This window comes from Prionailurus bengalensis, chromosome B2, assembly GCF_016509475.1.
Source record: "Prionailurus bengalensis isolate Pbe53 chromosome B2, Fcat_Pben_1.1_paternal_pri, whole genome shotgun sequence".
NCBI lineage: Eukaryota > Metazoa > Chordata > Mammalia > Carnivora > Felidae > Prionailurus > Prionailurus bengalensis.
In genome coordinates, this window is record NC_057349.1 from 100,729,309 (window position 1) to 100,752,701 (window position 23,393).

The 23,393-nt window shown below is 43.6% G+C and overlaps 1 protein-coding gene across 3 annotated transcripts in view; it reads right to left on the minus strand.

The window, feature by feature from the left end:
• The window catches only part of FYN (FYN proto-oncogene, Src family tyrosine kinase), a 215,232-nt gene extending 192,774 nt beyond the window's left edge, over positions 1–22,458 (minus strand). For 2 of the 3 annotated variants that reach the window (XM_043592139.1, XM_043592130.1), the window contains exon 1: positions 22,355–22,438. The gene's annotated coding sequence lies outside the window, so the exon portion shown is untranslated. Of the gene's footprint in view, positions 1–22,354 lie in introns of all 3 variants that reach the window. The other variant, XM_043592132.1, reaches the window with a different exon arrangement.
• Between the last annotated feature and the right edge of the window lie 935 nt (positions 22,459–23,393).

Here is a 23,393-nt window from a genome sequence, read left to right on the forward strand (position 1 = left end):
TTTTTAGTCTTTTAATGTTTATTTTTGAGAGAGAGAGAGAGAGAGAGAGAGAGAGAGAGAGAAAGAGACGGAACATGAGCAGGGAAGGAGCAGAGAGAAATGGAGACACAGAATCCAAAGCAGGCTCCAGCTCTGAGCTGTCAGCACAGAGCCCGATGTGGGGCGTGAACCCACAAGCTGCAAGATCATGACCTGAGCCAAAGTTGGACACTCAACCAACTGAGCTACTCAGGCGTCTGGGTTGGATCCAGTTCTATCTCTAGCTCTGTTATTTATTTGTTCTGTGACTGGGTGGGGGCAGGGGTGCAGGAAGGGTGACATTAAATAACCGATGGGGCCAGGCAGGTAAAACAAATGAATGAAGCAGGTGAGGTGGGGCTTGGGTGACCTGAAGAGCCCTGAGGCCGCTGTCATGAGAGAACACAGGCTTGGTTTTGTCAGACCTTCCAATTTTTTTCAAAAGAAACAGGGAATCTCAGTTTTTATACAAAAATGCCCCATTTTAAAATGTTCATTTAATTTTTAAAATGCCTCATGTGGCCTAATGAAACATAATAAACAAGGGTATAATCCGGCCCATAGACTGGTTTGCTATCTGTTTAAGTCATAAGATCCAGCCCTTGGTTTCTCTTAATATTAAATAGGAAATTGGTCGCTATCCGCCCCTTGGGGTTATTTAAGAGCATGGGGGAGGGGGGTTATTATCACGTAACAAAATAATCCAAGCCCATTCAGATGCACAAAGCAGAGTAACATGATCCCTTGGTTTTATGTAATGTTAATAGATGTGGCTTCATTTTTTGTAGAATTATTTGAAATGTATAATTATACATGTTAGCTTCCAAACAAACAAAAGAGGTAATTGTAATAGCCTTGGAGGACGAGGGTGTGACCAACTCGATCAAGCAGTGGGGTGGAAGTCTGAGGGGAATGGCTTTGATTTTTTTTAAACAAACACTGTGTAGAGACAGGTGGTGTAGACAACCCTCTCAAGAAACACTGCATTAAAGGGCAGCACAGCAACGAGGTGGTCTCTACGTGAGAATGCAAGGTGAAAATAACTTAATCTTAAAAATGGATGAAATCACAAATGTGGTGACAGAATGAGCATCATGTTAGAATAAACAGCAAAAAAAAAAAAAACCCAAGTACCAACTAAAGCAATTATGTCAGCAAAATACTAGACAGTATTGGGTGCAGTAAAAATTTTATTATTAAGAGTGAAGAAGTTAAGATCTAGTTACGCTGGTTTTCTTAAACAAGAAGTCGGGGAGGGGGGGAAGATCTTTACTACAACACACATTGCCCCACATTTTACACTGTGCCATTTCTGTATTTGTCCTTTTTAGCCTACTTCTAGCAGTCTCTCTTTGCTAAAATACATTAGTTGCCATGGAAACAATGTCATAGTGTGTAAAACCACTCACTGTCCTTGGAAAGGCATTCATGATAAAAACTGAACAGTAGCATGTTTTAAAAAGCGATCCCATAGACAGCAGTTGTGTAAGAACACCACAAGATCTCAAAATTGTGACTTCGAGGTATTCCTCCACCACCATCATATGGTCCGGTTTCCCCCAAGTCAACCAGTGAAGCACCTTTCCTCCTCTTGTACACCAAGAGTAATTACAACAAAATCTCCCATCTAATGTTGGTGAAAACAATAGATTCCCTGTGAGGCACGCTCACTTCTCTCGATGGGGTGGGGCTGGGAAACTGTAGAATCAGAAGGTTTGTAGGCATGATAATACCTCTGCTAACGACAAGGATTTAGTCCTGTGATACCTGCTGCTGTCCAATTTTGTTTTAAGAGAGGGAAATAATACTTAGGACATAGAGATTTACACTTGCTTTTCCCTATTGTCACAGATTAGCAAGACACTCTTTCTTTTTTCTTTTCATCAACACAAAGTAGACCATATTTATTTCTCTGAGATAATACATTGAGCAGCTTTCATGTGCCATGTTGGCAAAGGAAACAGGCAAGATATGGGTCCCCTGGAAGCTGAAAATCTGGTGGAGCCAACTGGGCAAGGGTGGGAGCATAAAAGGCCTCCTGGGCCTTGGTGAAGAGCCGGATTTTATTCTAACTGCAAATAGGAAGATAATTGAGTGGTGTTCCCCAGCAACATGATCTCACATAGATTTTTAAAAGCTCACTCAGCTATGTGGGAAGTGGGATTGGAAGTCAACAGTAGAGGAGCGCAGAGCAGTAACGTTATCAGAATCGTCCCAACGAAAGAGGGCAATACAAAGCAGATGAAGAAATGTGATCTCTAATTAGGGTGACTTTGCACCTTGGCTCCTCTGTGAAAATGCTAGATGATATCTACTGTCCTGGGCACTCGTCAGATTAAACATTTGTGTAAATGATTCATTTTTAAGCCAAGTATTATTATTATTATTAGTTGCATCAAAATGTACCAAGATTGGATTTGCATTTCCAGCTTCTGCCACAGACAGACTTGCCTGCCAGTGGGTGAGATAATCTCAAGGTGAAGAGAATTTTCTGAAAGGTGACCAATGACAATCCATCTCTTTTCCTGTCCTTTTCCAATCTTGGCCTAAGTAAACACCTCCCTCTCAAGGAAAATAGACAGGATGCTCACCAATAAAATAAAGAACACTTGGACATGAGCAGCTCAGGGCAGCTAACTCCTCCCAGTCTCAGAGGGCAGTGCCCCTGGCAGACGCTGGATGCAGTGATCAGTTGTGCTGTGAGCCATGCTGCAGCTAGAGTTGCACAAGACACCCATCACAAGGGTCAGTGAGAAACAGAAGATTACAGGTTAGGTGTACATGAAATATATTCAGGACATGGCCCTTCTCAAGAATGGTGTAAATGCTTTCATTACAGTGTTCTTGTCATTTATCGATGGCTATTCTAATTCACTTCGTAACGTGCCTTTTGGCGATAATGAAACAAAAAGGAAAAAATGGCAAATTTAGTGAAAAATTAAGTACTGTATTTCTATTTTTCGAGAAAGCTGATGATGGAATGTTAACGCATACAAACTGCTGGTTAATATTCATTATCCACCATGGGAGCCATAGTGATATCATTCACTCCATAAACCACAGCCACAAATCTACAGAAGCACAGATCAGCAACTACTTCAAATGTTAATCACTTTTGTAATAAGGTTGTGTCCGAGGATGACAATCTAACACATGCCGCTATAGAAGGTTCACTAACATAGCACTCTAGGAAGTATGACTTTTCTTTTAGATCAAATGCTTGCTATTCTAAGTTGATTCTGCTTATTTCTGAGTAAATAAGTACATATATGAAAAGCAAAGTGATAGCTTTTAATGTGTTGGCTTCATTAGCAAAAGAAATTTAACAGTTAAATGATTCCAGTTCTAGGTAGTATTAACCAGTGGTTTAAGTAGAAAAAAATCAATGCCAACAGTGGTTTGATTTTTTTTTTTTCCATCTATTTCCTGGGATCAAATAAAGCTTGTGGAAGTTCATTCTGTCACAGGTGAAACGTGTCCTGTTACTGTGAATGCCACTGTAAACTGTAAAAAGTTTAACATGAGGGGGCGCCTGGGTGGCTCAGTCGGTTAAGCATCTGACTCTTGATTTCAGCTCAGGTCATGGTCTCACGGTTCATGGATTCAAGCCCTGCATTGGGCTTTCTGTTGGCAGCAGAGACTGCTTGGGATTCTCTCTCTCTGCCCCTCCCATGCTCTTTCTCTCAAAAATGAATAAATAAAACTTAAAAAAAAAAAGCTTAACATGAGAGAGGAAATTATTTGTTTTTGCAGTGAAATACACACATAAATTTTATAATGCTAAAAAACAACTGCCCTTACTAAATCAAGAAACCTATGGAACAGAAAGTCACTTGGAATTGTGTATGCATATGCATAACTCATAACTGCATTCAAATAAGTGGCTATATCCTACCAAATGCAAAAAAAAAAAAAAACTACAGATGTAGAAATTGACAAATAATAGGAAAACATAACTACCAAATTTTTGTGACAAAGTGTTTTGTGAATATTATTAACATTTCAGCACAATAATATGTGCCTTTTACTTTGCCACCTGTCATCAGCAACCAAGTTTTAGAAAAAATGTTTGAGGGGCTCCTGGGTAGCTAAGTCAGTTAAGCGTCTGACTCTTGATTTTAGCTCAGGTCATGATCTCACATTTCGTAAGTTCGAGCTCCCTGAGCCTTGTGAGTTGGAGCTTGGGATTCTCTCTCTCTTCTCTCTGCTCCTCCCCTGCTCATGCTCACTCGCTCTCTCTCTCTCAAAATAAATAAACTTTAACCAAAAAAAAGAAAAAAATGTTTGAGAAACGATTCTCTAAATCAACCTAGTTGTTGCATAATGGTATGATAGATGAATCCTGTAAAGTTTGGGTGTGTTCTGTTCCAAAACAGTTGGGAATCTTTCATTAAAGCAGTGAATGAAGCGCCAAAACACTTCAGTTCTTTAAAGCTTTTAGCCAATTGCAGTTATTGAAAACAAGGCTTGCAAAAAGGAAGATGTTGAAATTTATCCCGACAAAGCAAAGGAGGGACTAAACACAGTGTCCAAGATTTAATTCTGAAATTGTATTATGATGTGTTGAAGGAAGGATCTCAACTTGAGGTGATGTTTTGATGGTGCTCCTAGTTTTAATTGGATACATTTATGTTAGGAACCAGAATGGAGCGAAATTATGAAGATCTACAATTTGTGTCACCTAATTGTGACAAGACATTCAAAAGGACCACAGAGGAATTTATTTTCATGAGTTTTGTAAAAATATTTATTAACGATATAAATCCTGAGGGTAAAAGACCTGTGAAAATATTTGGGCTAACATATTAACACATTTCAACATGTAAAAAGTTAGCCCGAGGAAAGCCTCCATTTAGCAGAATTTGCTCTGAGCTCATGTGCATCGGTAGAAAGAACTATTTTCTCTGCGAAAAAAATATTTTGATGTATATATACCATGAATGCCAACTGATGACAGTAACAATTTCACATAGTGACTATAAGACACAACTTTGAAGACTAGAGGCAAGCCTATGAGAACATTTAAAACAGTTCATTCTTCATAAAAAATATGTGACATGGGTATTAGAGACATATAGCTAGAAACTGACTAGAGTGAATGTATACCCCAAATAATTATGGTCATATGTTCTTTTTAATGCTTACTCAGTATAAAAAGGTTTTTTTCTTCTAATGTACATGGACATGTTTTTAAGTTTTAGAAATTTTATTTTTCCGATTTTGAATAGAACCATTTCAAAGGTCCAAACATGGTATCAGTTAATAAATCAACCTTTAAAAATTCTATAGTATTGATTATTTTAGTGACTCCTTTCCACAGTGTTATGATCCCACATCTCGAGTTCTCTTGGCTCCCACTGACAGATGAGGAAAAATAGGAGATGCGTGTATATTTTGAGAAGATGTGCTCAAAGTGCCACCATAATTTTCTAGTAGAAAAGTATATAAGCAGCATCCTCAACACACCACCAAATACACACTTTTTAAAGCAAGACTAAAGATTTCCCTTCTCAAATTACTAGGCATTTCAAGAAACAGCAGGTTTTAAAACATCTTCTTAAATGTAGCATCATCCTTGTACGAATGTCAAGTTGGGATGAGACATAATTAAAAAGAGCTAACTGGTTTCTGCGCCCGCCCCCCCCTCCCCATTTAGTGTTCTGGTAACTACTTATGAGTTATACTCGAAAATGAATCCCTCCATATACTCATGCTTTATTTAGTACATGAGGACTGAATAAAAGTGAAGAGTTTCTCCCATGATAATCAGAGATTGAATACAATCTCTAGTATTCACCCTGATTCCTTTAAAATATGGAACTGAAGGATCACACCCAGTAAATCTTCTCTTCTAGTCTCCAGTATCACAGTAAATTGATTAAAGAAAGTCCTGAAATTCTAATAATTTCCACTGAAATGAGTCTCCCTGGCAACTGAAGTCCTCCCTTCCAGGGCACTCAGAAGAACTGCCACAAGCTAAAAACAGGAAGCCCAAATCCCCACTACATTTGGGAATATCTGGTAGACAAGCCTGCTCCTTGAGAGGGCAGATCTTCCCACTTCTTGCCCAAAGTGAACCTAATACACGTATGCGAAGACATGATTTACTCAAAAGAAAAAGCATACTCTAAGAATACAAGCCAGTGAATATGCTGCCATCATTGTTACCATCATCATCATCATCAAGATAAAATACAGCTCAGATGCAATGTGGCAGGAGTGAAATTTACACTTATTACTCAGCTGTACACACACAAAAAATGTTACTTAAGGACACCTGGCTGGCTCAGTCACTGGAGCATGCAACTCTTGATCTCAGGGTCATGAGTTCCCACCCCATGTTGGGCCTAGAGCTTCCTAAATACTTTTTTTTTTTTTATTTAAAAATTTTTTAACGTTTATTTATTATCGAGAGACAGAGCATGAGCATGGGAGGGGCAGACACAGAATCCGAAACAGGCTCCAGGCTCTGAGCTGTCAGCACAGAGCCTGACACGGGGCTTGAACCCACCAACCGGGAGATCATGACCTGAGTCGAAGTCAGACGCTCAACTGAGCCACCCAGGCACCCCAATGAATAAATACTTTTTAAAAATGTTACTTCATTTCTCCAGTGTTTAATTCAAATTGATCATGACCACTGCATTTCTGATGATAGTAACAAAAACAATCTTGCCACTTCAAGATAACTTAATCTCTTCAGATTTAAAATTCTTAGTTGCTTCAGGGCAATTAGTCAAATTAAACTTCTCTAAACTGCCTCTCAGGGCTGTGTTCTTTTCCCTTGCCCTTCTGCCCCCACCCCAGGTTAGCAGGATGGGGAGAGGACCTAGTCTAGGCACTGCCCTCCATGCCCTCACTGGGGTCCCTAGGATGTTTCATCCCTTTGTCTTTGGGTGTTGGCCTGATTCTGCTGATGTAACTGGTAAATTGAACCCAACCAGTCTCCAGGAGTGAGACTGCACAGTTCACTCTGTGCTGCCTTCATTCTACCTCCCAGCTCCCTCTGCACCTCCACATGTGCCTGAGGGGGCCTACAGGCCCGTGGGATCGCTCCTATGCCACATGCAGGCTTTGGGGAATTGAGAGGGCTTGCTTCTGCCTAAACACGCCCCCCTGTAGAGTACACTACAGGTAGTTTCCTTCCAGGGTTCCAGACCAAATGCAAGGTATGGGTGCTCTCTGCAAGCAGATTCTCCTCCACTCTCCTGAAGTGGGGGATCTCAGCCACCCATTCATTTAGCTCTAGTCTCCTCCTAATCTCTACAAGCTCCATGCTCCATCCCAGGAAGGTATTTCCTCCTTCCTGCATGGCTTACTACACAATATATACCAGGCCTTCTGAGATCTGCCTCCTTGGAATCCACAATCATTTTTCTTCTAACAAAGCCTGCCTCTTTTGAGTGAAGGCCTGGGCTAATTCTGGTCTCTGAAACATGCTTCAAGGGCTTGTTTTGAAAGTCAAAAGCTGAACAACGTCTTCTTTGTCCTAGACCATATTCTGTCCTCCCCCTGAAGTAATGGAATCCTTCGCCTCAATGGGGGAGATTCCCAGGGAAACAAGAATTAGAAGGAAAGTAAAGTAAATTGAATACTAGTTTAAGATTATCCCCCACTAAACAAGGTCATAATGTAAGGTTTCAGGGAGCCCAGAACATTCACCCAGGATTTTTAAATTTTAATTAAAAAAAAATTTTTTTGAAGTAAAGTCTACACCCAACATGCGGCTTAAACTGATGACCCTGAGGTCAAGAGTAGCATGCTCTGCTGACTGAGCCAACCAGGCACTCCATTATCCAGGATTTTTTTTAAAAGTGCAACATACTGACATGTCATTCTTCTAGAAGACATCATTTACAGCCAACCCTTGAACAACATAGGTTTGAACTGCACAGGTCTACTTACACCTGGATTTTTCTGGATAAATACTGTACAGTACTGTAAATGTATTTTTTCTTGTGGTTGGTTTTAATATTTTCTCACTTTACTGTAAGAGTATGGTATATAATACATATAACATACAAAATACGTTAATCAGCTTTTGATGATCAATAAGGCTTCCAGTCAACAGATGCCAATTAACATTCAAGTTTTTGGTAATTCAAAAGTTATACATGGATTTTCGACAGCCCAAGGAGTCAGCATCCCTAACTTCTGTGTTGTTCAAGGGTCAACTGTACACATATTTGAACCAAGAGCAAAAGAGGCCTATGGATTTCAGTTTCTTGAAGTATTTATACCTAATGTCCTTAATCATTAATCTACAGTTGAGCAGCTATCCATTCAACAAGGAGCCACCCTTATTCGGCATCATTTTAGAACTCTACACTCCCCTAGGCTTCCTCTTCCGAGGGCTTCCTGCCTTTGTTTCCCCTCTTCCATACCTGCTGTGTTCACGCATCATATCCGTAAGACTACAGATCCTTCCTTACTGCATCTACCATCCCAATTCCAGCTTGCTCCCCTCGCCAGCCTAAATCCTACTTGCAGCTGATTCAACCGATATTTTCCTTAGTCTCTAAGAATATCCTCCTCACTTGATGGTTCAAATCAATTCTCAACTCTAGGTCACCAAACGGTCAGATTTTCCTTTCCATTCCAAAGTAACAAGTACTACAAGGCCAAATCACAAAACTGGGCTAAAGCGAGCCATTAAAAAATACCTACAAATTCCAATGGGGCCTCGCTATTTCTCTGTAATACATTTTTGGTTTTTTTTAAAGATTTTATTTTTAAGTAATCTCTACACCCAATGTGGGGCTCAAACCCACAACCCTGAGAACAGGAGTCACATGCTCCACTGACTGAGCCAGCCAGTCACCCCTCTCTGTAATAATTTCTATCCATCTATTAAAATATTACTCTATATTTTTGTGGCTGTTTGGACTTCTTCTAGATTCGCCAAGCTGTCCTCCTATCTTTGAACCTTCCAACCTTGGATAATGGCTCAGCCTCCAATTTTACTGAAAAGCTTCAGGACATCCACACCTTTGAACTTCTTTCTTTTCACATAAAAATGTCAGGGGCGCCTGGGTGACTCAGTTGCTTTAGCGTCCAACTTGGGCTCAGGTCATGATCTCACAGTTTGTGAGTTTGAGCCCTGCATTGGGCTCTGTGCTGACAGCTCAGAGCCTAGAGCCTGGAGCCTGTTTCGGATTCTGTGTCTCCCTCCCTCTCTCTCTCTGTCTCTCTCTCTCCTGCCCCTCCCACGCTTGCACACATGCTTTCTCTTAAAAATAAATAAACATTAAAAAAAAAATGTTTTAAATGTCAGTATCTTCATCTGCCTCAGTGATAGTTAGAAATCACACGTGTAAAATACTGTGCCTGCCCCTTCGTGGGAATTCAGACTTGCAAATACCCTTCTCATGTGTTCTTTCTCACTTCAAGTTACTGCTAATTTTTATCCTGTTGAGAGCTATAGTGAGTTGAACGGCAGCCCCTTTCCCATTATAAAATATGCCCATCCGAAATCCCCTCATGGGGAAAAGGGTCTCTGCAGATATAATTAATAAATTAAGGATCATGATGGGGTGCCTGGGTGGCTCAGTTGGTTAAGCGACCGACTCTTGATTTTGGCACAGGTCATGATATCATGGTTGGTGAGACTGAACCCCATGTTGGGCTTTGTGCTGACAGCGTGTATCCTGCTTGGGATTCTGCTTCCCTCTCTGCCCTTCCCCTGCTCACGTTTTCTCTCTAAACAAGCAAACATTAAAAAAATAATAATAAAAAAGAGGAAGTTAAGGATCTTGAGATGAGACCATCTTGAATTAGGGTAGGCCCTAAATCCAGTGACAAGCGTCCTTATGAAAGAGGAGAAAGCCATGTAAAGATGCTCAAAGGAAAATCTCATGTGAATTGGTGGCAGAAACTATAGTGATGGGTCTAAAAGCCAAGGAATGCCCAGGCCTGCCAGCAGCCACCAAAAGTTAGGAAAGAAGCATGGAAGTCTCCAGAACAAAGTGTCACTGGGATGTGACACCTTAATTTCAAGACTTTGGACTCCAGAATGGTGAGAGAAATTTTTCTGTTGTTTTAGGCCACCTAGTTTGGGGTAATTTGTTGCAGCCACAAAAGACTAATACAAGGGCTCCTCCTATACCCATCATGATCTTGCCCCTGCCAACTCTTTGTTGATCCTCTTCCATCCGTTATCCCCCCCTCCCTCCAATCTCACCAACATCACCCTCACTAGTGGATCATTTCTGCATGTTCTAGCTCATCTAGAAGGTTCTTAAAGCCCAGCTGAGTGTCCTGGTGGGCAGCATAGAGCAGGGCTCTTCCCACACTGGCAGTTCTGGATCTCAAGTGCATGGGAGCATTGTTGTGGGGATGGAGGCCAGGGTACTTCAACCCCTACACACAGAACCTCTGTCACAGCTTGGGACAGGAGATCTGGGAAGCGGAGTTTGCCTTGGGAACTCTAGATCGGGGACTCTTAAACCTTCACACACTGCACCCTTCCTCGTTTGGCATATTTGGGCCAAGGTACAAAGAACAGCTGCAGTTTTCCAGTGCCAGTCCTCCTTATATCACATTCAGGCATAAACTAACCAGAACTTCCCTGGAGCTACTGGCACTCACAGAGGCATCTGGCTCAGCTCATTGTTCTGAAGTCCTCATAGGTCCTTGCCAGCCACACCTCACAGGCCTTCACTGAGGAAATCTCAGTCTCTTGGAGAACCACCTGTAACTCTTAACAGTCTGAAATCAACAATGTGTTGAATAATGACTACAAGACGGTGGGAATTATATGGACAACCACACCTATATGAAAAGAAGGATGTGATATGGCACATTATCTACCTATGCCTTGCCCCTAATTTGAAAACAGGATTAGAAGTTGGCATCACTGGCATTTTCACCCAAGAAGTTGAACATAAGGGGGAACCTAAGACACTGTGCAACCAAAATCTGGGTTCTGAGCCATGATTTTGAGGACCTACCAATGCAAAGGACCTGATGTACTACCTACAAGAAGAAAATATATTCAAGATGCATCTCATTCCAGAAGTACTGAAAACACTTGTAAGACCTCCCAGCTTGGAAGCTCAGAATCATAATCAACAAGCATTTAATAAATGCACAGCTCAGTGTAGTGTTACATAGCACAACGCAAATGAAATGAGGTGTGCTTTCAGCCTTCTAGAAGCATGCTACTGAAAATGGACAATTCTGACAGGGAGATATACCAAAATGACTGAACATGAACAAACTGGATAAATGCATGAGGTGGTGACATTACATGCCAGCCAAGGAGAGAGTGTATTAGGACACTGGCATGTGATCTCCTGCATTTAAGGAGGTGGCTGTGGAAATGGGAGGGGGGTTGGGGGTGAGGAGGTGCTCAAATCATGGACCATGTATGGTTAAGGAAGGGAAAAAAGTTCACTACCGCTTTCCAAAGACCATAATGGCATTTCAAACAACAGTGAAGCACCAGGTACCTCCCCTCTTTCTGGCTGCAGCAGAGTGGCTGACAAACACTGACTATTATGCTGTTGTCATCTTGTTACAGAAATGACTCGAGTAATGACCCCTAACCATGGAAAACATTTCATAAGGTTTATTTTCAGTCATTCTTTTGATGGAGATACAGAGGCTCTGGTTGGGGTACAGTGTTAGTCATGACTTCGTAGGACCTTAAGTCTAGAAAAGAACCTTCCTCCCCTGCCAGGGAGATTCTTCAGATGCTGATACTACCAAGTGAACCAAATTAACACAGGGAGAGGATGGCACTTCCACAGTCACGGTTGGGTGTCACATGGCTGAGGGACTCAGGTAAATGCTACTTGGAGAGGTGCAGATATGGATGGGCACCGGCTTCCCCAGTCCTCTCAGACTTCCAGGCACAACCTTGGTGGCCACTCTGCACTCTTCCACCATCCACTACTGTTTTCTTCCAACTTCCTCCCAGTGTTGAAACATTCTGCATTTCTCCTGGTCTTGGATGTCACTGCACCACTGGTAACTTCCTATGGTTTTTAGTGAAAATCTTATTGGTGAAAACCTGATGGCAGAGGACAAAGAAGTAACTATTTCCCTGACCACTCTAAATGTTTAACCAAAAGCTCAAGATTACGAGGGCAAGATCTTTAAACACACACCATCCTCAAAATACAACAGTGGTTCCTGAACCAGTCTGGGACAATCATTGACCCTAAACCATGCGGGCTGGTAGAGAGTCAACCTGGTGCCATCAGAAACTACAAAAACTACACAGGCTCAACATCCAAGCCCCACAGATGGCCAGGAGAGCAGCTACATACTCCGGGGCCCTGCTCCAGGGCCTCTCCAAATAAACATCCACTGAATATCTACACTACGAATGACATCGTGCTACCTGCTATAGGGGGGCCAGCAAACAACATTTTTGCACACAAAGGGCCAACAGTTTCTTGAGAATACAGGACCCACACAGATTCCTTGGAGACCTAGATTATAGTCTAAACTAAATTAGTAACTGGATATATGACCTTGGGCAAGTCACAAAATCTCTCTGAACCTTAGATCTCTCCTATGAGAATTTAACTAACAACATAAGGCATCATTTATTAGGAGACAACTGGTCATAAGTATTCAATGTAAGAGGATGAGGAGATTAGGGGAAACTTCCTAAAGCTGGGATTGAAAAATGGGTAGAATTCTGAGGGAAAAGAAGGGCTAGGGGATTTCAAGAAGGGAAAACAAAGGCCAGAACACATTTTTCATATTAATGAGATACTAGACTGACATCTGGCTAATCAAGTGTTAGTATAGTGGTAAATGAGGTGAGCCAAGTATGACTAAGAATGTGGACATGGAAGGTGTTGAATGCCAGCCTAAGGAATTTGGTCTTTGCTCCTATTCACTGGGTTGTAAGTAAAGGGACAAGGGAAGAGAACCAGTATCTACATCAGCTGGCACATCCATTTCACATGGATCAACATCCCCTCACTCAATTTAGAAGGTATAGGAGTGAAGCAACTGCAATCATTATTTGCAAACCACAGGAGAGCCTGAAGGACGTAACATATCAAGAGAATATAGACTGGGCAACAGTATATATAAAGGACAGCCACAGAATTGGCATTTTCAAGTAAAAGGAGATGATAAAAGATAGAGAATGACAGAATGTTAGCATTCGTTGACAACTCAGCTCCTACAACTGAAAACAATGAGGTGCTCTATATTTGTAGGTTAGACAGTAAACTCTACAATGAAAGGTGAAAGCCTCCAAACTTTGAGAGCAAATAAGAGAAACCATGAACAGAAATCAGCACTTTTCAGGTATCCTTGTGTGCATGTGCCTAGTTATAGGCCACAGATCACACAATTCTGGAATAAAATGAAAACTGAAATGAAAGTCAAATTTTATAAGTGACAATATTTGAAACTGTTATTGCTTTTAAATAGATATGACAACGTATGGAAATGAAGAAACTTGTTGGTGTTTATTTGGCTTTTGGGTAGAATTTAATTTGGAGGGTGGGGGTGATCCCACAGAAATACAGACTCAGTAACTTTTGCTGGGGATTAAAAGAAGAAAGGATTGGGAAAAGTGCCCTGGGCTTTGTTGTGGGAAAGGCGATCTGGCTCATTTTTAATTTTCCATTAAAGCCCTACTTTTCAGTATAAAGCAGATGGAATCCTTATACAACTCCATGAAAAGCCTACTATTTTTGGGAACCTCAAAGACGGAAGATCTGAGAAAAATGAAAGTGTTTAAATTCATCAGATAAAATCCCACCAGCACATTCAAAAGAAGCAGGTACTTAGAAATCTTAAAAATACAAAGTAAGTGGTCTTTCTGTGATTGATTTCTGATCCCCAGCCTCCCCTGGGCGGCTGCTGACTCGGGCTGACTGATGATTTTCTACCACTTCACGGCCTGCTCCCATCAATGTGGATGAGACTCACTATGCTTGCTTCATTCCTTGTCTTTCAGAAGCTGCCTCCCTGATGGTTCCATCCCTACTGCCATTCTCATATCCAGAAGGGAGTTCGGTGCTCAATCCTGACAGCCCCAGACCTACTGACTCAGAAGATGGCCCGGAGATATGCACTCTGTAAGATCCTCAGAGAATATTCATGTAACCATGACCCTAAAACTCTCTCCTTATTATTATGAGCTAAGACCTAGTTCAATATATTGTTTGTTGTTCTGCCAGGGTGGATGGAAGAATAAGAGAGCTGCTGTTTACAGAGCATGGACTGTGAGGTACTGGGCTAGGAGATGATATCCACTGTCTCCATACTCATGGCTTACAATCTCATTTGAAAGATGGAACAAAATTAGTGTTAGGAGCATAGATTTCTGGAACCAGACTGTCCAGGTTCAGATTCCAGCTCTAATGCTTACTAGCTGTGTGAGCCTGACTAAATCGCTTAACCTCTAAACCTCAGTTTTCCCATCTGTTAAGTAGGAATAATGATAGTATACCATGGAATAGTGCTGGGTGTTGTGTTGGCCAATTGACCATGAATATGATATTGTCCCTGACTTCCAAAGAGCTCATAAGTCAATGAAAAAGACCAGTATTCACCCATTCTTCCACCCAGCTGATTCCATCTTGCTTTACAAGTCCAACTATGATGATGGTGATGATGAGGTAGAAATCAAGTGCCATGGGGGCCCACAGAAAGGACCAAAGAGGGGGCTTCCCAGAAGGTGAGTCTTGAGAGGAGTAATGAAGTAGTGAGGTTTCCACTGGGGGGAAAAGGTGTCTTTATATCCTCTAACACTTAACACAGAAACAACCGCAAAGCAAAGGCAAGGTCATTTGAAAGTAGGCAGGGAAAGAGGAACCACAGCTTTGGAGCAAAAGCAGGCATGAGCCTAGGAGCCAGACAGACTTGGCTTCTTTAGTAATTAGCTGTGTGACAATGGGCAAGTTACTTTACCTTTCTGAGCCTCAGTCTTCCCATTTGATCAATGGGGATAATAACACCTGCCTCATGGAGTTGTTATAATTAAGTAAATTACTGTATGTAAAGCACTTAACAAGGCCTCTGGGGTGCAATAAAAGCGGTAGGTATTATTATTTTTATGGTGTATTTAAGGAGGGGTGAGTAGCTATGGTGTGCTACATGGTTTTTTACATTATCACAAGGCCAGAAGTAAGCAGTCCTCAGAAAAAGCCTTATGAATTGAAATGAACAATGGGCTAAAACTTTCTCGTGCTGTATTTTTTTTCTCCCCCAAATTTATAGTTAATAGACGTTCAATACACATTTGCCCAAACCAACAAGGTGCTGTTGAGGTCATGGGGTCTACAAGGGCTGAATATATGATGACCTCTGCTTCCTAAAAATACCCAGGAAGGACCCAAGTCGGCTTCTGATCCACAGTGAGGCCTCACGTGGGTCACCCTGGAAGCACGGAGATGAATGGGGAAATGCTCTCATCCAAACATTACGACAACTCAGAGCCTTACAAACGTTGTTAAAGTTTCATGAGTCAGTAAGCATTATCTTTCCTTCCCACGTTTTTATTAGACGATAAATCCAGTTCAATTTATATCCTTCTAGGATTACTGTGTCCTAATCAAGTCCAGAGTGCCACTTATTCCTAGGCTGTCTGTACTGCATGTCACCCAAGTCCCTCCAGGTAATACGGTTTAGGCTACTCATGTGTTTTAGTGGCTAAAAATTAGATTTGCTCAACTAGAAACACTGAGCACTCTCTCTCTAACCCAAATCACCATTTATTCATAGGAACCAAGTGCATGAAAGTCATAACTCAGGTCTTCTCCCCCTACTCTCTAGTTTGTTCTGTCTTCAGGAGGTATGGTGACATTCTGAAGTCAAACTCAAGGGATTTACATTGTTAATAGGTTAAAATTCTGGTTATCTGACTAAAACCAAGAAAGTCTTTGATAGGGCTAACTTCAAAGTGCTTTTGTTTTTTTTTTTACTCTCAAGAATAAAAAAGGCTCTGCATTTCTAACAAAGACTTGCTAAGTATGCTGTTTTCAATCATACTATATAAACTTTCCAAGCTTTCCAGTAATTCTTGATCCAGACCTGACAATCCATCACCCAAATCTCTGCCTAAAATATTCAAAATTTCCTTCTATGCAGACAGTACATCTTCACCTTTCCTTCCCTAAGGGATATATGTATTGTATGTATATCTGTTACATGTATGTGTGTACACACACACACACACACACATTTTAACAACAGCAGCAAACTCATCACTTTTCCCATATGTGGGGTTTTACGTTTATTAACTCACTGACTCCTCACAGCAAAGCTTTGAGGTAAGAACTATTATCTCCAGGTTAAAGGTGAAAAAAGGGAGGCACGGAGTTTAGGTAGCTTGGCCCCGTTCACACAGCTGGAAGGGGCTGAACCCAGCCCACACCTGAGTCCATGCTCTTGACCACATCCTTCGCCTGGACTGAATGGCTTGACAGTGGACCTTAAGTGGTGACTCTGCCACCTTGGACAAGTCACCTAGCCTCTCTGGGTCTCATTTTTCCTCCTAAGTAAAACAGACGTGTTGGACTTTGTGGTCTCTAGTCCCTTAAGGTCCTATGTTCTGCAGTTTTGATACATGTTTCTATCTTGGTCTAGGGAGCAGCAGAGTCTTAGACCTCCACCCCTTATCTTCCTGATGCTGCTCTGGCTGGATTCGGAGATCTTTGGTGCTAAATCAAACTGCACTTTTCATTCTTAATTTTGCTTAATGTCCGGGGCATAACCCTCGCCTCCTGGTGATCAAGGAAACCTCTCTCCCCTGGGCCTGCTCAACACTCTGGCTCTTCCATTCAGGGCTCCTCTAACCTCCCCCATTCCTGGGCTCTCCCCCAGCCCTGTCTACAAAGTCCCTGAGTATACTGCCCATGTCCATTATTTCAAGTAGTTTCTAATTTGCTGCTAATAGACGTATAATTAAGTCTTACTCTTCACTCCTATGACATACCTCAACCTGAAAGCCCTAAGTGTCCATGATAAAGTCATCATTTGACATACCTGTCCTCTCTTACTGTATTACCTATCTGCATGTTTCTCTCCACCTAATTTCCCAGGACCCCTCTTCTTCCCTGCCCCTCAATATACTGTCTTACCCTCTCTTACTCTGTTTTTTTTTGTTATTGTTGTTCCATCTCCACTTCCATTTCTTCCATTCAGACTTTTATATATTGCTCATCTGAGTTTCCATAACTACCTTCCCCGCATTGGTCTTGACTGCCTCTGCAACAGCCTACACTGTGGCCAGATAATCTTTTATAAAATACAAATTAGATCAAAGCATCATCTCCACTTACAACTGTTAAATGGCATTCTGACATTCTGGCCCTTGAACAATGCAGGAGTTAGGGGTGTCAATCCCCATGCAGTTGAAAATTTGTGTATAATTTTTTACTCCCCCAAAACTTAACTATTAAAAGCCTACTGTTGGGGCGCCTGGGTGGCTCAGTCGGTTAAGCATCTGACTTTGGCTCAGGTCATGATCTCGCGAGTCGTGAGTTCGAGCCCCGCATCAGGCTCTGTGCTGACAGCTCAGAGCCTGGAGTCTGTTTCAGATTCTGTGTCTCCCTCTCTCTCTGCCCCTCCCCTGCTCATGCTCTGTCTCTCTCTGTCTCAAAAAGAAATAAAAAACATTAAAAAAAAATTAAAAAAAAAAAAAAAAAAGCCTACTGTTGAGACTGCTGCTAACATAAACAGTTGATTAACACATATTTTATATGCTATATGTATTATATACTATATTCCTGACAATAAAGTAAGCTGGAGAAAAAAATGTTAAGAAAATCACCAGGAAAATACATTTCCAGTACTATACCATATTTATCAAAAAAAAATCTGCATATAAGTGGACCGTGTGCAAACCTAAGTTGTTCAAGGGTCAACTGTACTTACAAGAACACTCAGATTTTTCTCTATCCTATCTTCTTCCTCTGTCTGTCTCTCTACAATACCCCCCCGACCCCCTCCAAAAACTACTTCCAATTTCCTAAAAGTGCATTTGCCTTCCAGGGCAATGGCCTTTCTATAACACTCTACTAGCTGACTCCTACTCTTCACCTCAAAGACACCTCCTCCAACCTTTGCTGCCTGGCTGCCCCACTTTTCCACCTCTTTGTGTAGTTCATGCTCCGTTCTATGTGCTCTCTTCCTCTTGTGAGGGCCCCTAGAATCACAGCAGGCAGAGACTTCCTTTGTCCAGGTAAGTTCCTTAGAGCAGGATCACACCTCTGCCCCTGAAGCATGTAGCTCAGTGTCTGGCAAATGGTAGATACAATGAATGAATGTTGCTGAATGAGGAAATATGTATGACCATTCACATTTACCCACCTATCTGTGGCCCACAGAAGGACACAGCTTAAAATAGAAATCACACAGAGTAAAAGTATTTCCAGTATCAACATGCTTTGCTTTCCCATCTTTAACTTTTTAAATTTAAATATAAGGTTGTTTCACAACAACTAGAAGTATCAGTTTCCAAAGTATTTAGCTATCTTCCTCTTATGGCATGTAACGTATTTTAATTAATATTATTATATCCATATATAGTATTTTGCATATTGCCTAGTGGCTGAGAGCAAGGGATTTGAAACCAAACTAATTGGGCCTGAACTGTGACTGTACCACCTAATAACTATATGATCTTCAGTTAGTTACTTAACCTCCCCTGCTTCAATTTCCCACCTGTAAAAGGGAGAGAAGTGAAACCACTTCAGATCATTATTGCTAAGACCAGAACTTCAACAGCGCTTGACAGATAATAATGCTCGATAAAAATTAGCTATTATTTATTTACTTTTATCTCCCCTGGCAGACTGTGAGCCCCTGAAGAAAAGGACAGCAGAAGCATTCATTTTCATGACCCTATCTCCCAGTGCCTTGCACACAGGAACACACTTGGCTAATGTTTCCAGAACAGATGAATATAATGAACCGTTTGTAGCAAAAATATATGCATTATTAACTATGATGAATAGTATGGACAGCATTGCTCCAATGGTTTGGAGGCCTGTGGAGAACAGAGACTATCCAGAACACGAGCAGTTTGCCCTGCTCCTGGAGGTCTGGAAACTCACTTAGTCTCCGTGGAATATGCAGATATCACAATCACCAAGTCAGGACAGCTGTGTGGTGAAGGGGACCCAGGCAAGACTGAGCCTGGGCTGGCTAGGGCTCCCTTCTCATTAGCATGGCCCCAGGCAAGAAGTTTCTCCTCGGCACTCTGCTTAATTTCCTCTTTCAGTTAAGAAGGTAGGACTGTGATTTCTAAGGACCCTCCCAGCCACTTTGGGAGTCTATAAAATCAACAAATAAAAAAAATCTAGGCCAAGAAAGGTTCTACTAGAGTAAAAGAACCATACCAAAGTCAACATAGGAGGCATGAGATCACTGTATTACAAGTAATCACTGAGTGGGAACTACTTGAACCAACAAAAAGCAAAGTTTTATGAAACATGTTTAAAATAAAAAGATCTGAACTTATGAAATCAAAAGAATAAAAGAAATGATGGGTTTATGCTCCAGGTTTCCATACAATTTAGTTTTCATCAGCCTACAAACTCCTTGAGGGCAATGACTGTGCCTTGTTGAATGGCAACATATGGCAAGGCTGCTGGCCCAAAATACATTTCCTCTTTTTTCTTAGTCACATGGCTAACCTACATTTCCCAGGCTCCCCTGCAGTTAAATGCGGCCACCTAACCAGCCCTTGCGTACAGAATGTCAGTGGAAGTGATAGGTGTCATTTCCAGGCCAAGGCATTTAAAAAGTGGACTACTGCATGAGGAATAATAAATGTCTATTGCCTTTGAGCCATTACGTTTCTGCAGGCCTATTTGTTACAGCTGCTAACGTTAGTTTAATAAATCCAAGTGCCTGGCACATACCAAAGACCTAACTCACATTTACTGAAACAGGATAAGACCAGGTTCCTTCTCTCAATGTGCTGACCAATTAATGATGGAAACAGAGACAGGCCAAACGTTATGCCTGCTGCTGAGGTCTGAAAACAAAATTGGAGGCGTGGTGATTTGTTTGGTGGGGAGGATAAAGAAAACATCAAAGACTTTTGAGCTGAGCCTAAAGGTTAAACAGAATGCAAGCAGATCTGATGGGATTGGAGAGTCCAGACCCAGGACAAAGCATAAAGTACAGAAAGCAGAGTGTGCATTTGTTCACATTCAACCTTATCATTAAGTCTCTTTAGCTCGGTCAACACAGTGTGAGCTTATTGTGCACGGACTTTCCTTCCTGGGTCTGGCATCAAACAAACAACCCTTTGTTTTTACAGCATACCCATTAACCCTATTGCTTTTTTTAAATATAAAAAGTTCCATGATGAATGTCCTTAGAAAGTACAGAAGTAAATGTTTAATGAATCATGACTCTTTGCTAATAAAATTCTTGAAAAATGACTCTTTCCTAATAAAATTCTTGAAAAACAAACTTAAGACAAGAGTCAAGGAGCCATGCTCTTAGGAATCAATGGGTTCAACCTACGTTTTCATATTATCAATTAAGCATGTAATAGCCACTGGCTTACAAAATGGAACATTAAGCCTCCAGATTTACATTAACATTTCCTCCTTGAGAGGAACACCAAACAGATGGTTCAAAGTTCAATCAAAAGATTCTCTACATCCTCGGCTCATAGTTAAGTGCCCCCCTACCCCCAAACGTTAGATAGTTAACAAACCACTTCCTCCAAAAGTCTGTGAGTCCCTTCATCTGAAAGCACAGTACCCAAGGGGCCAGGACTCAGGAGAAAGAGCACAAAGGGTGGAAAGTATTGCAGTCGATTGGGGTGGTGAGAGGAAGGATGTGGGTGTCTGAAGACTCCCCTGAAGCAAGGAAGAGACACAGTCTCCCACGGCCTTCCAAATACCAATTTGAATGCTGTGTTTTTGATGCCCCCGGAAACTTGTTTAAATATAAGGGTAAAACAACACCAATGGGCAGACAAAATTTCAAGACTTCAGCACTTCTTAGACTTGAGGGAAGAAGCAGATCTAGCTGCCTCACTCGTATCAAATACTAATTTAATTATCTGACTCAGAAGCCAAATTCTTCTGCTCCCACACCGATTTATCCTACCCCAGCTTTTTAGTACCTATCCTCAGAGGAGAGGAGGTTCAAACAAGGTGGAGGAAGGCTATCTTGATAAGAAAGCAACTCTTGGGACTGCTGGAATCATTTCCCCCTTAAATCTAAGAAGTACTGCAGCTGCCAGTCAACGCTACTGGGTCCATGAATACAGCAAAATGACAGCACCTGCCACCCTGCAGCATCTGGGGCCTTTTATGTTTTGGTAAATGTGGCAGGAAAGACTCTCAGAGAGAAAATCAACTGCTTTATCTGAGAGAAAGGGAAGCCCCAGTGAAGAGAAAGAAGAATCATCGTGCCCATCCTTGGGTACTTTGTGCGTCTCCTCTCTGTACACTGAAAGGGCTCTTTGTGTCACACACACACACACACACACACACACACACGGCGAGTCTGTGTGATTTATTAAGGGGAGGAGGGGCAAGAAGGGTGATTTTATTATCCCGCTTCTCACTGAGTCCCAGCAAATCTCCGCCTGGGCCCAACCTCGGTGGCCTCTTTCTGGCCCAGTCCCCTCCGCCTGTGGCCGCAGAGATAAGAGAGGGGAGGCGACCAAACAAAAAACAGTCATCGATCTGGGAAGTAGAGAGGAAATTCAGCGGGCAGGGAAGAGAAAGGAGGTTGAGGGAGCAGAAGGGGTGGGGAGGCAGAGGAAGAAGAGCGAAGGCTCCAGCAAGGGGGACAGGGGAAGGTTGGGCGGGTGGTGGCACAGGAAGAGTGAAGGGGAGGATGGGGGAAGTGCTAGGGAGGTGCCAGAAATAGGCAGGAGGATGAGCTGAGGAAAGCGACGACCGCAGAAGGAGGCCGAGAGGTGGAGGAGTGGGGCAGGGGTGGGGTGGGGTGGGGAGGGAAGCAGCACGGGGCATCAATTATTAAGTGATTACATCATCCCTGACATTAAAACAACACACACAGACCGAGTCCCCGCGGGGGGCCCCCGAAAGGAGGGCGAGGGTGGAGTCTGGGCCAGCCTCGCCCCCCTGACAATTCCTATTCTCACCCTGCGCCCGCTCGCAGGCGAGGAAACGGGCCCCCCATCCCTGCGCTACCTCAGGGCCGCACCCCGCAGAGGTGTCCTCCCGCGCGGCCGCGGGAAGACTCCGAGCGGGGCCAACTCCCCGGCAGCCCCGCGGGGCGCCCCGGAGGCAGCAGCGGCGACCGCCGGGAGACTGCAGCGCGGGGCCCCGCGGCGGGGGCGGCGCAGCGCGGGGGCGTCGGTGGCCCGCGTCTCCGCAGCATCCCCACCGCCTCCCAGGGCGCATCCCCGGCCGCTTACCTGCGCGGCGCTCAGGCTCCGGAGCCCATTCATATGGTCTTCTCCCCGCCCTCCTCCCGCGCGGCCGAGGCGGTTCCGGGGGTTCCTCGGCGGGCCCGGCAGCCGGTGGGCCTTCCGAGAGCGCCGAGGGGGCGGCGCCGGGTGTCCCCGGCCCGGCGGCCGGATCCCTCCCTGGCGCGGACGGCGGCCGCCGGGCGGTGCGGCGCGGGCGGCGGCTTTGTGTGTGCCCAGAGAGCTCTCGGTGCGCTGGCTGAAGCGCCGCGCGCCCGGACGTTGGAGGACGCGCGGCTCCGAGGGCAGCCCGCTTGTGCTTTCGCGGCCGGCCGGCGGGCGGGTCTCGGCGGCCTTGGGTCACGACGACCCCTCCTCCTCTCCCGCGGCAGCCCCCTCCCCGCCGGCTCCGCTCCTGACAGATGGCGCAACTGCAACAACGCGCCGCCGCCACCGCGGCTGCTCGCAGCTACTCACGCTGATGCTCCGGCCCCTCCAGCCCCAGCCCCGGGTGAAGAGGGGGCGGGACGCACGCTGAGAGTGGCAGGCCCCGCTGCCCTATCAACGCACCCTTCGGGAGCTGCGGGCGGCGACCATTGGTGTCTGGGGCGGGGCGGGACCGAAAGGGGTGGGGCCACCGGGTGGGTTGAGCGTTACTGTGGCAGCAGGCATCCTGGCGTGCGTGCGGTGTGGGGTGTAAGAGGGGATGCGAGGTTGGAGGAGTTTGTGTGTGTGCTTTTAAGGATTGTGTGGACTTGCGAGGTAGTGGGTTTGGGCGGGGGAAGTAGGGGAGAGTGTGAGCTGCAGTTTCTGCTTTGCGGAAGGTTGCGGCTGCCACTGCAGAAAGGCATCTGCCATTCCCCCCAAACCATGGGAACCTGCCTCCAAAAAGGGCTATCTTGCCTTTTCTTGTGTCTTCTCATTTGAAGGTGGGAGGATAAATTGGGAAAGTGTTAGGTGGTGAAAACGTTTTCTCTAATCGAACTTAAGAGTGCCGAGCAGCCCGGAAAAACCATCACAGAAACCTGGAAAAACCAAGAGAACCCTG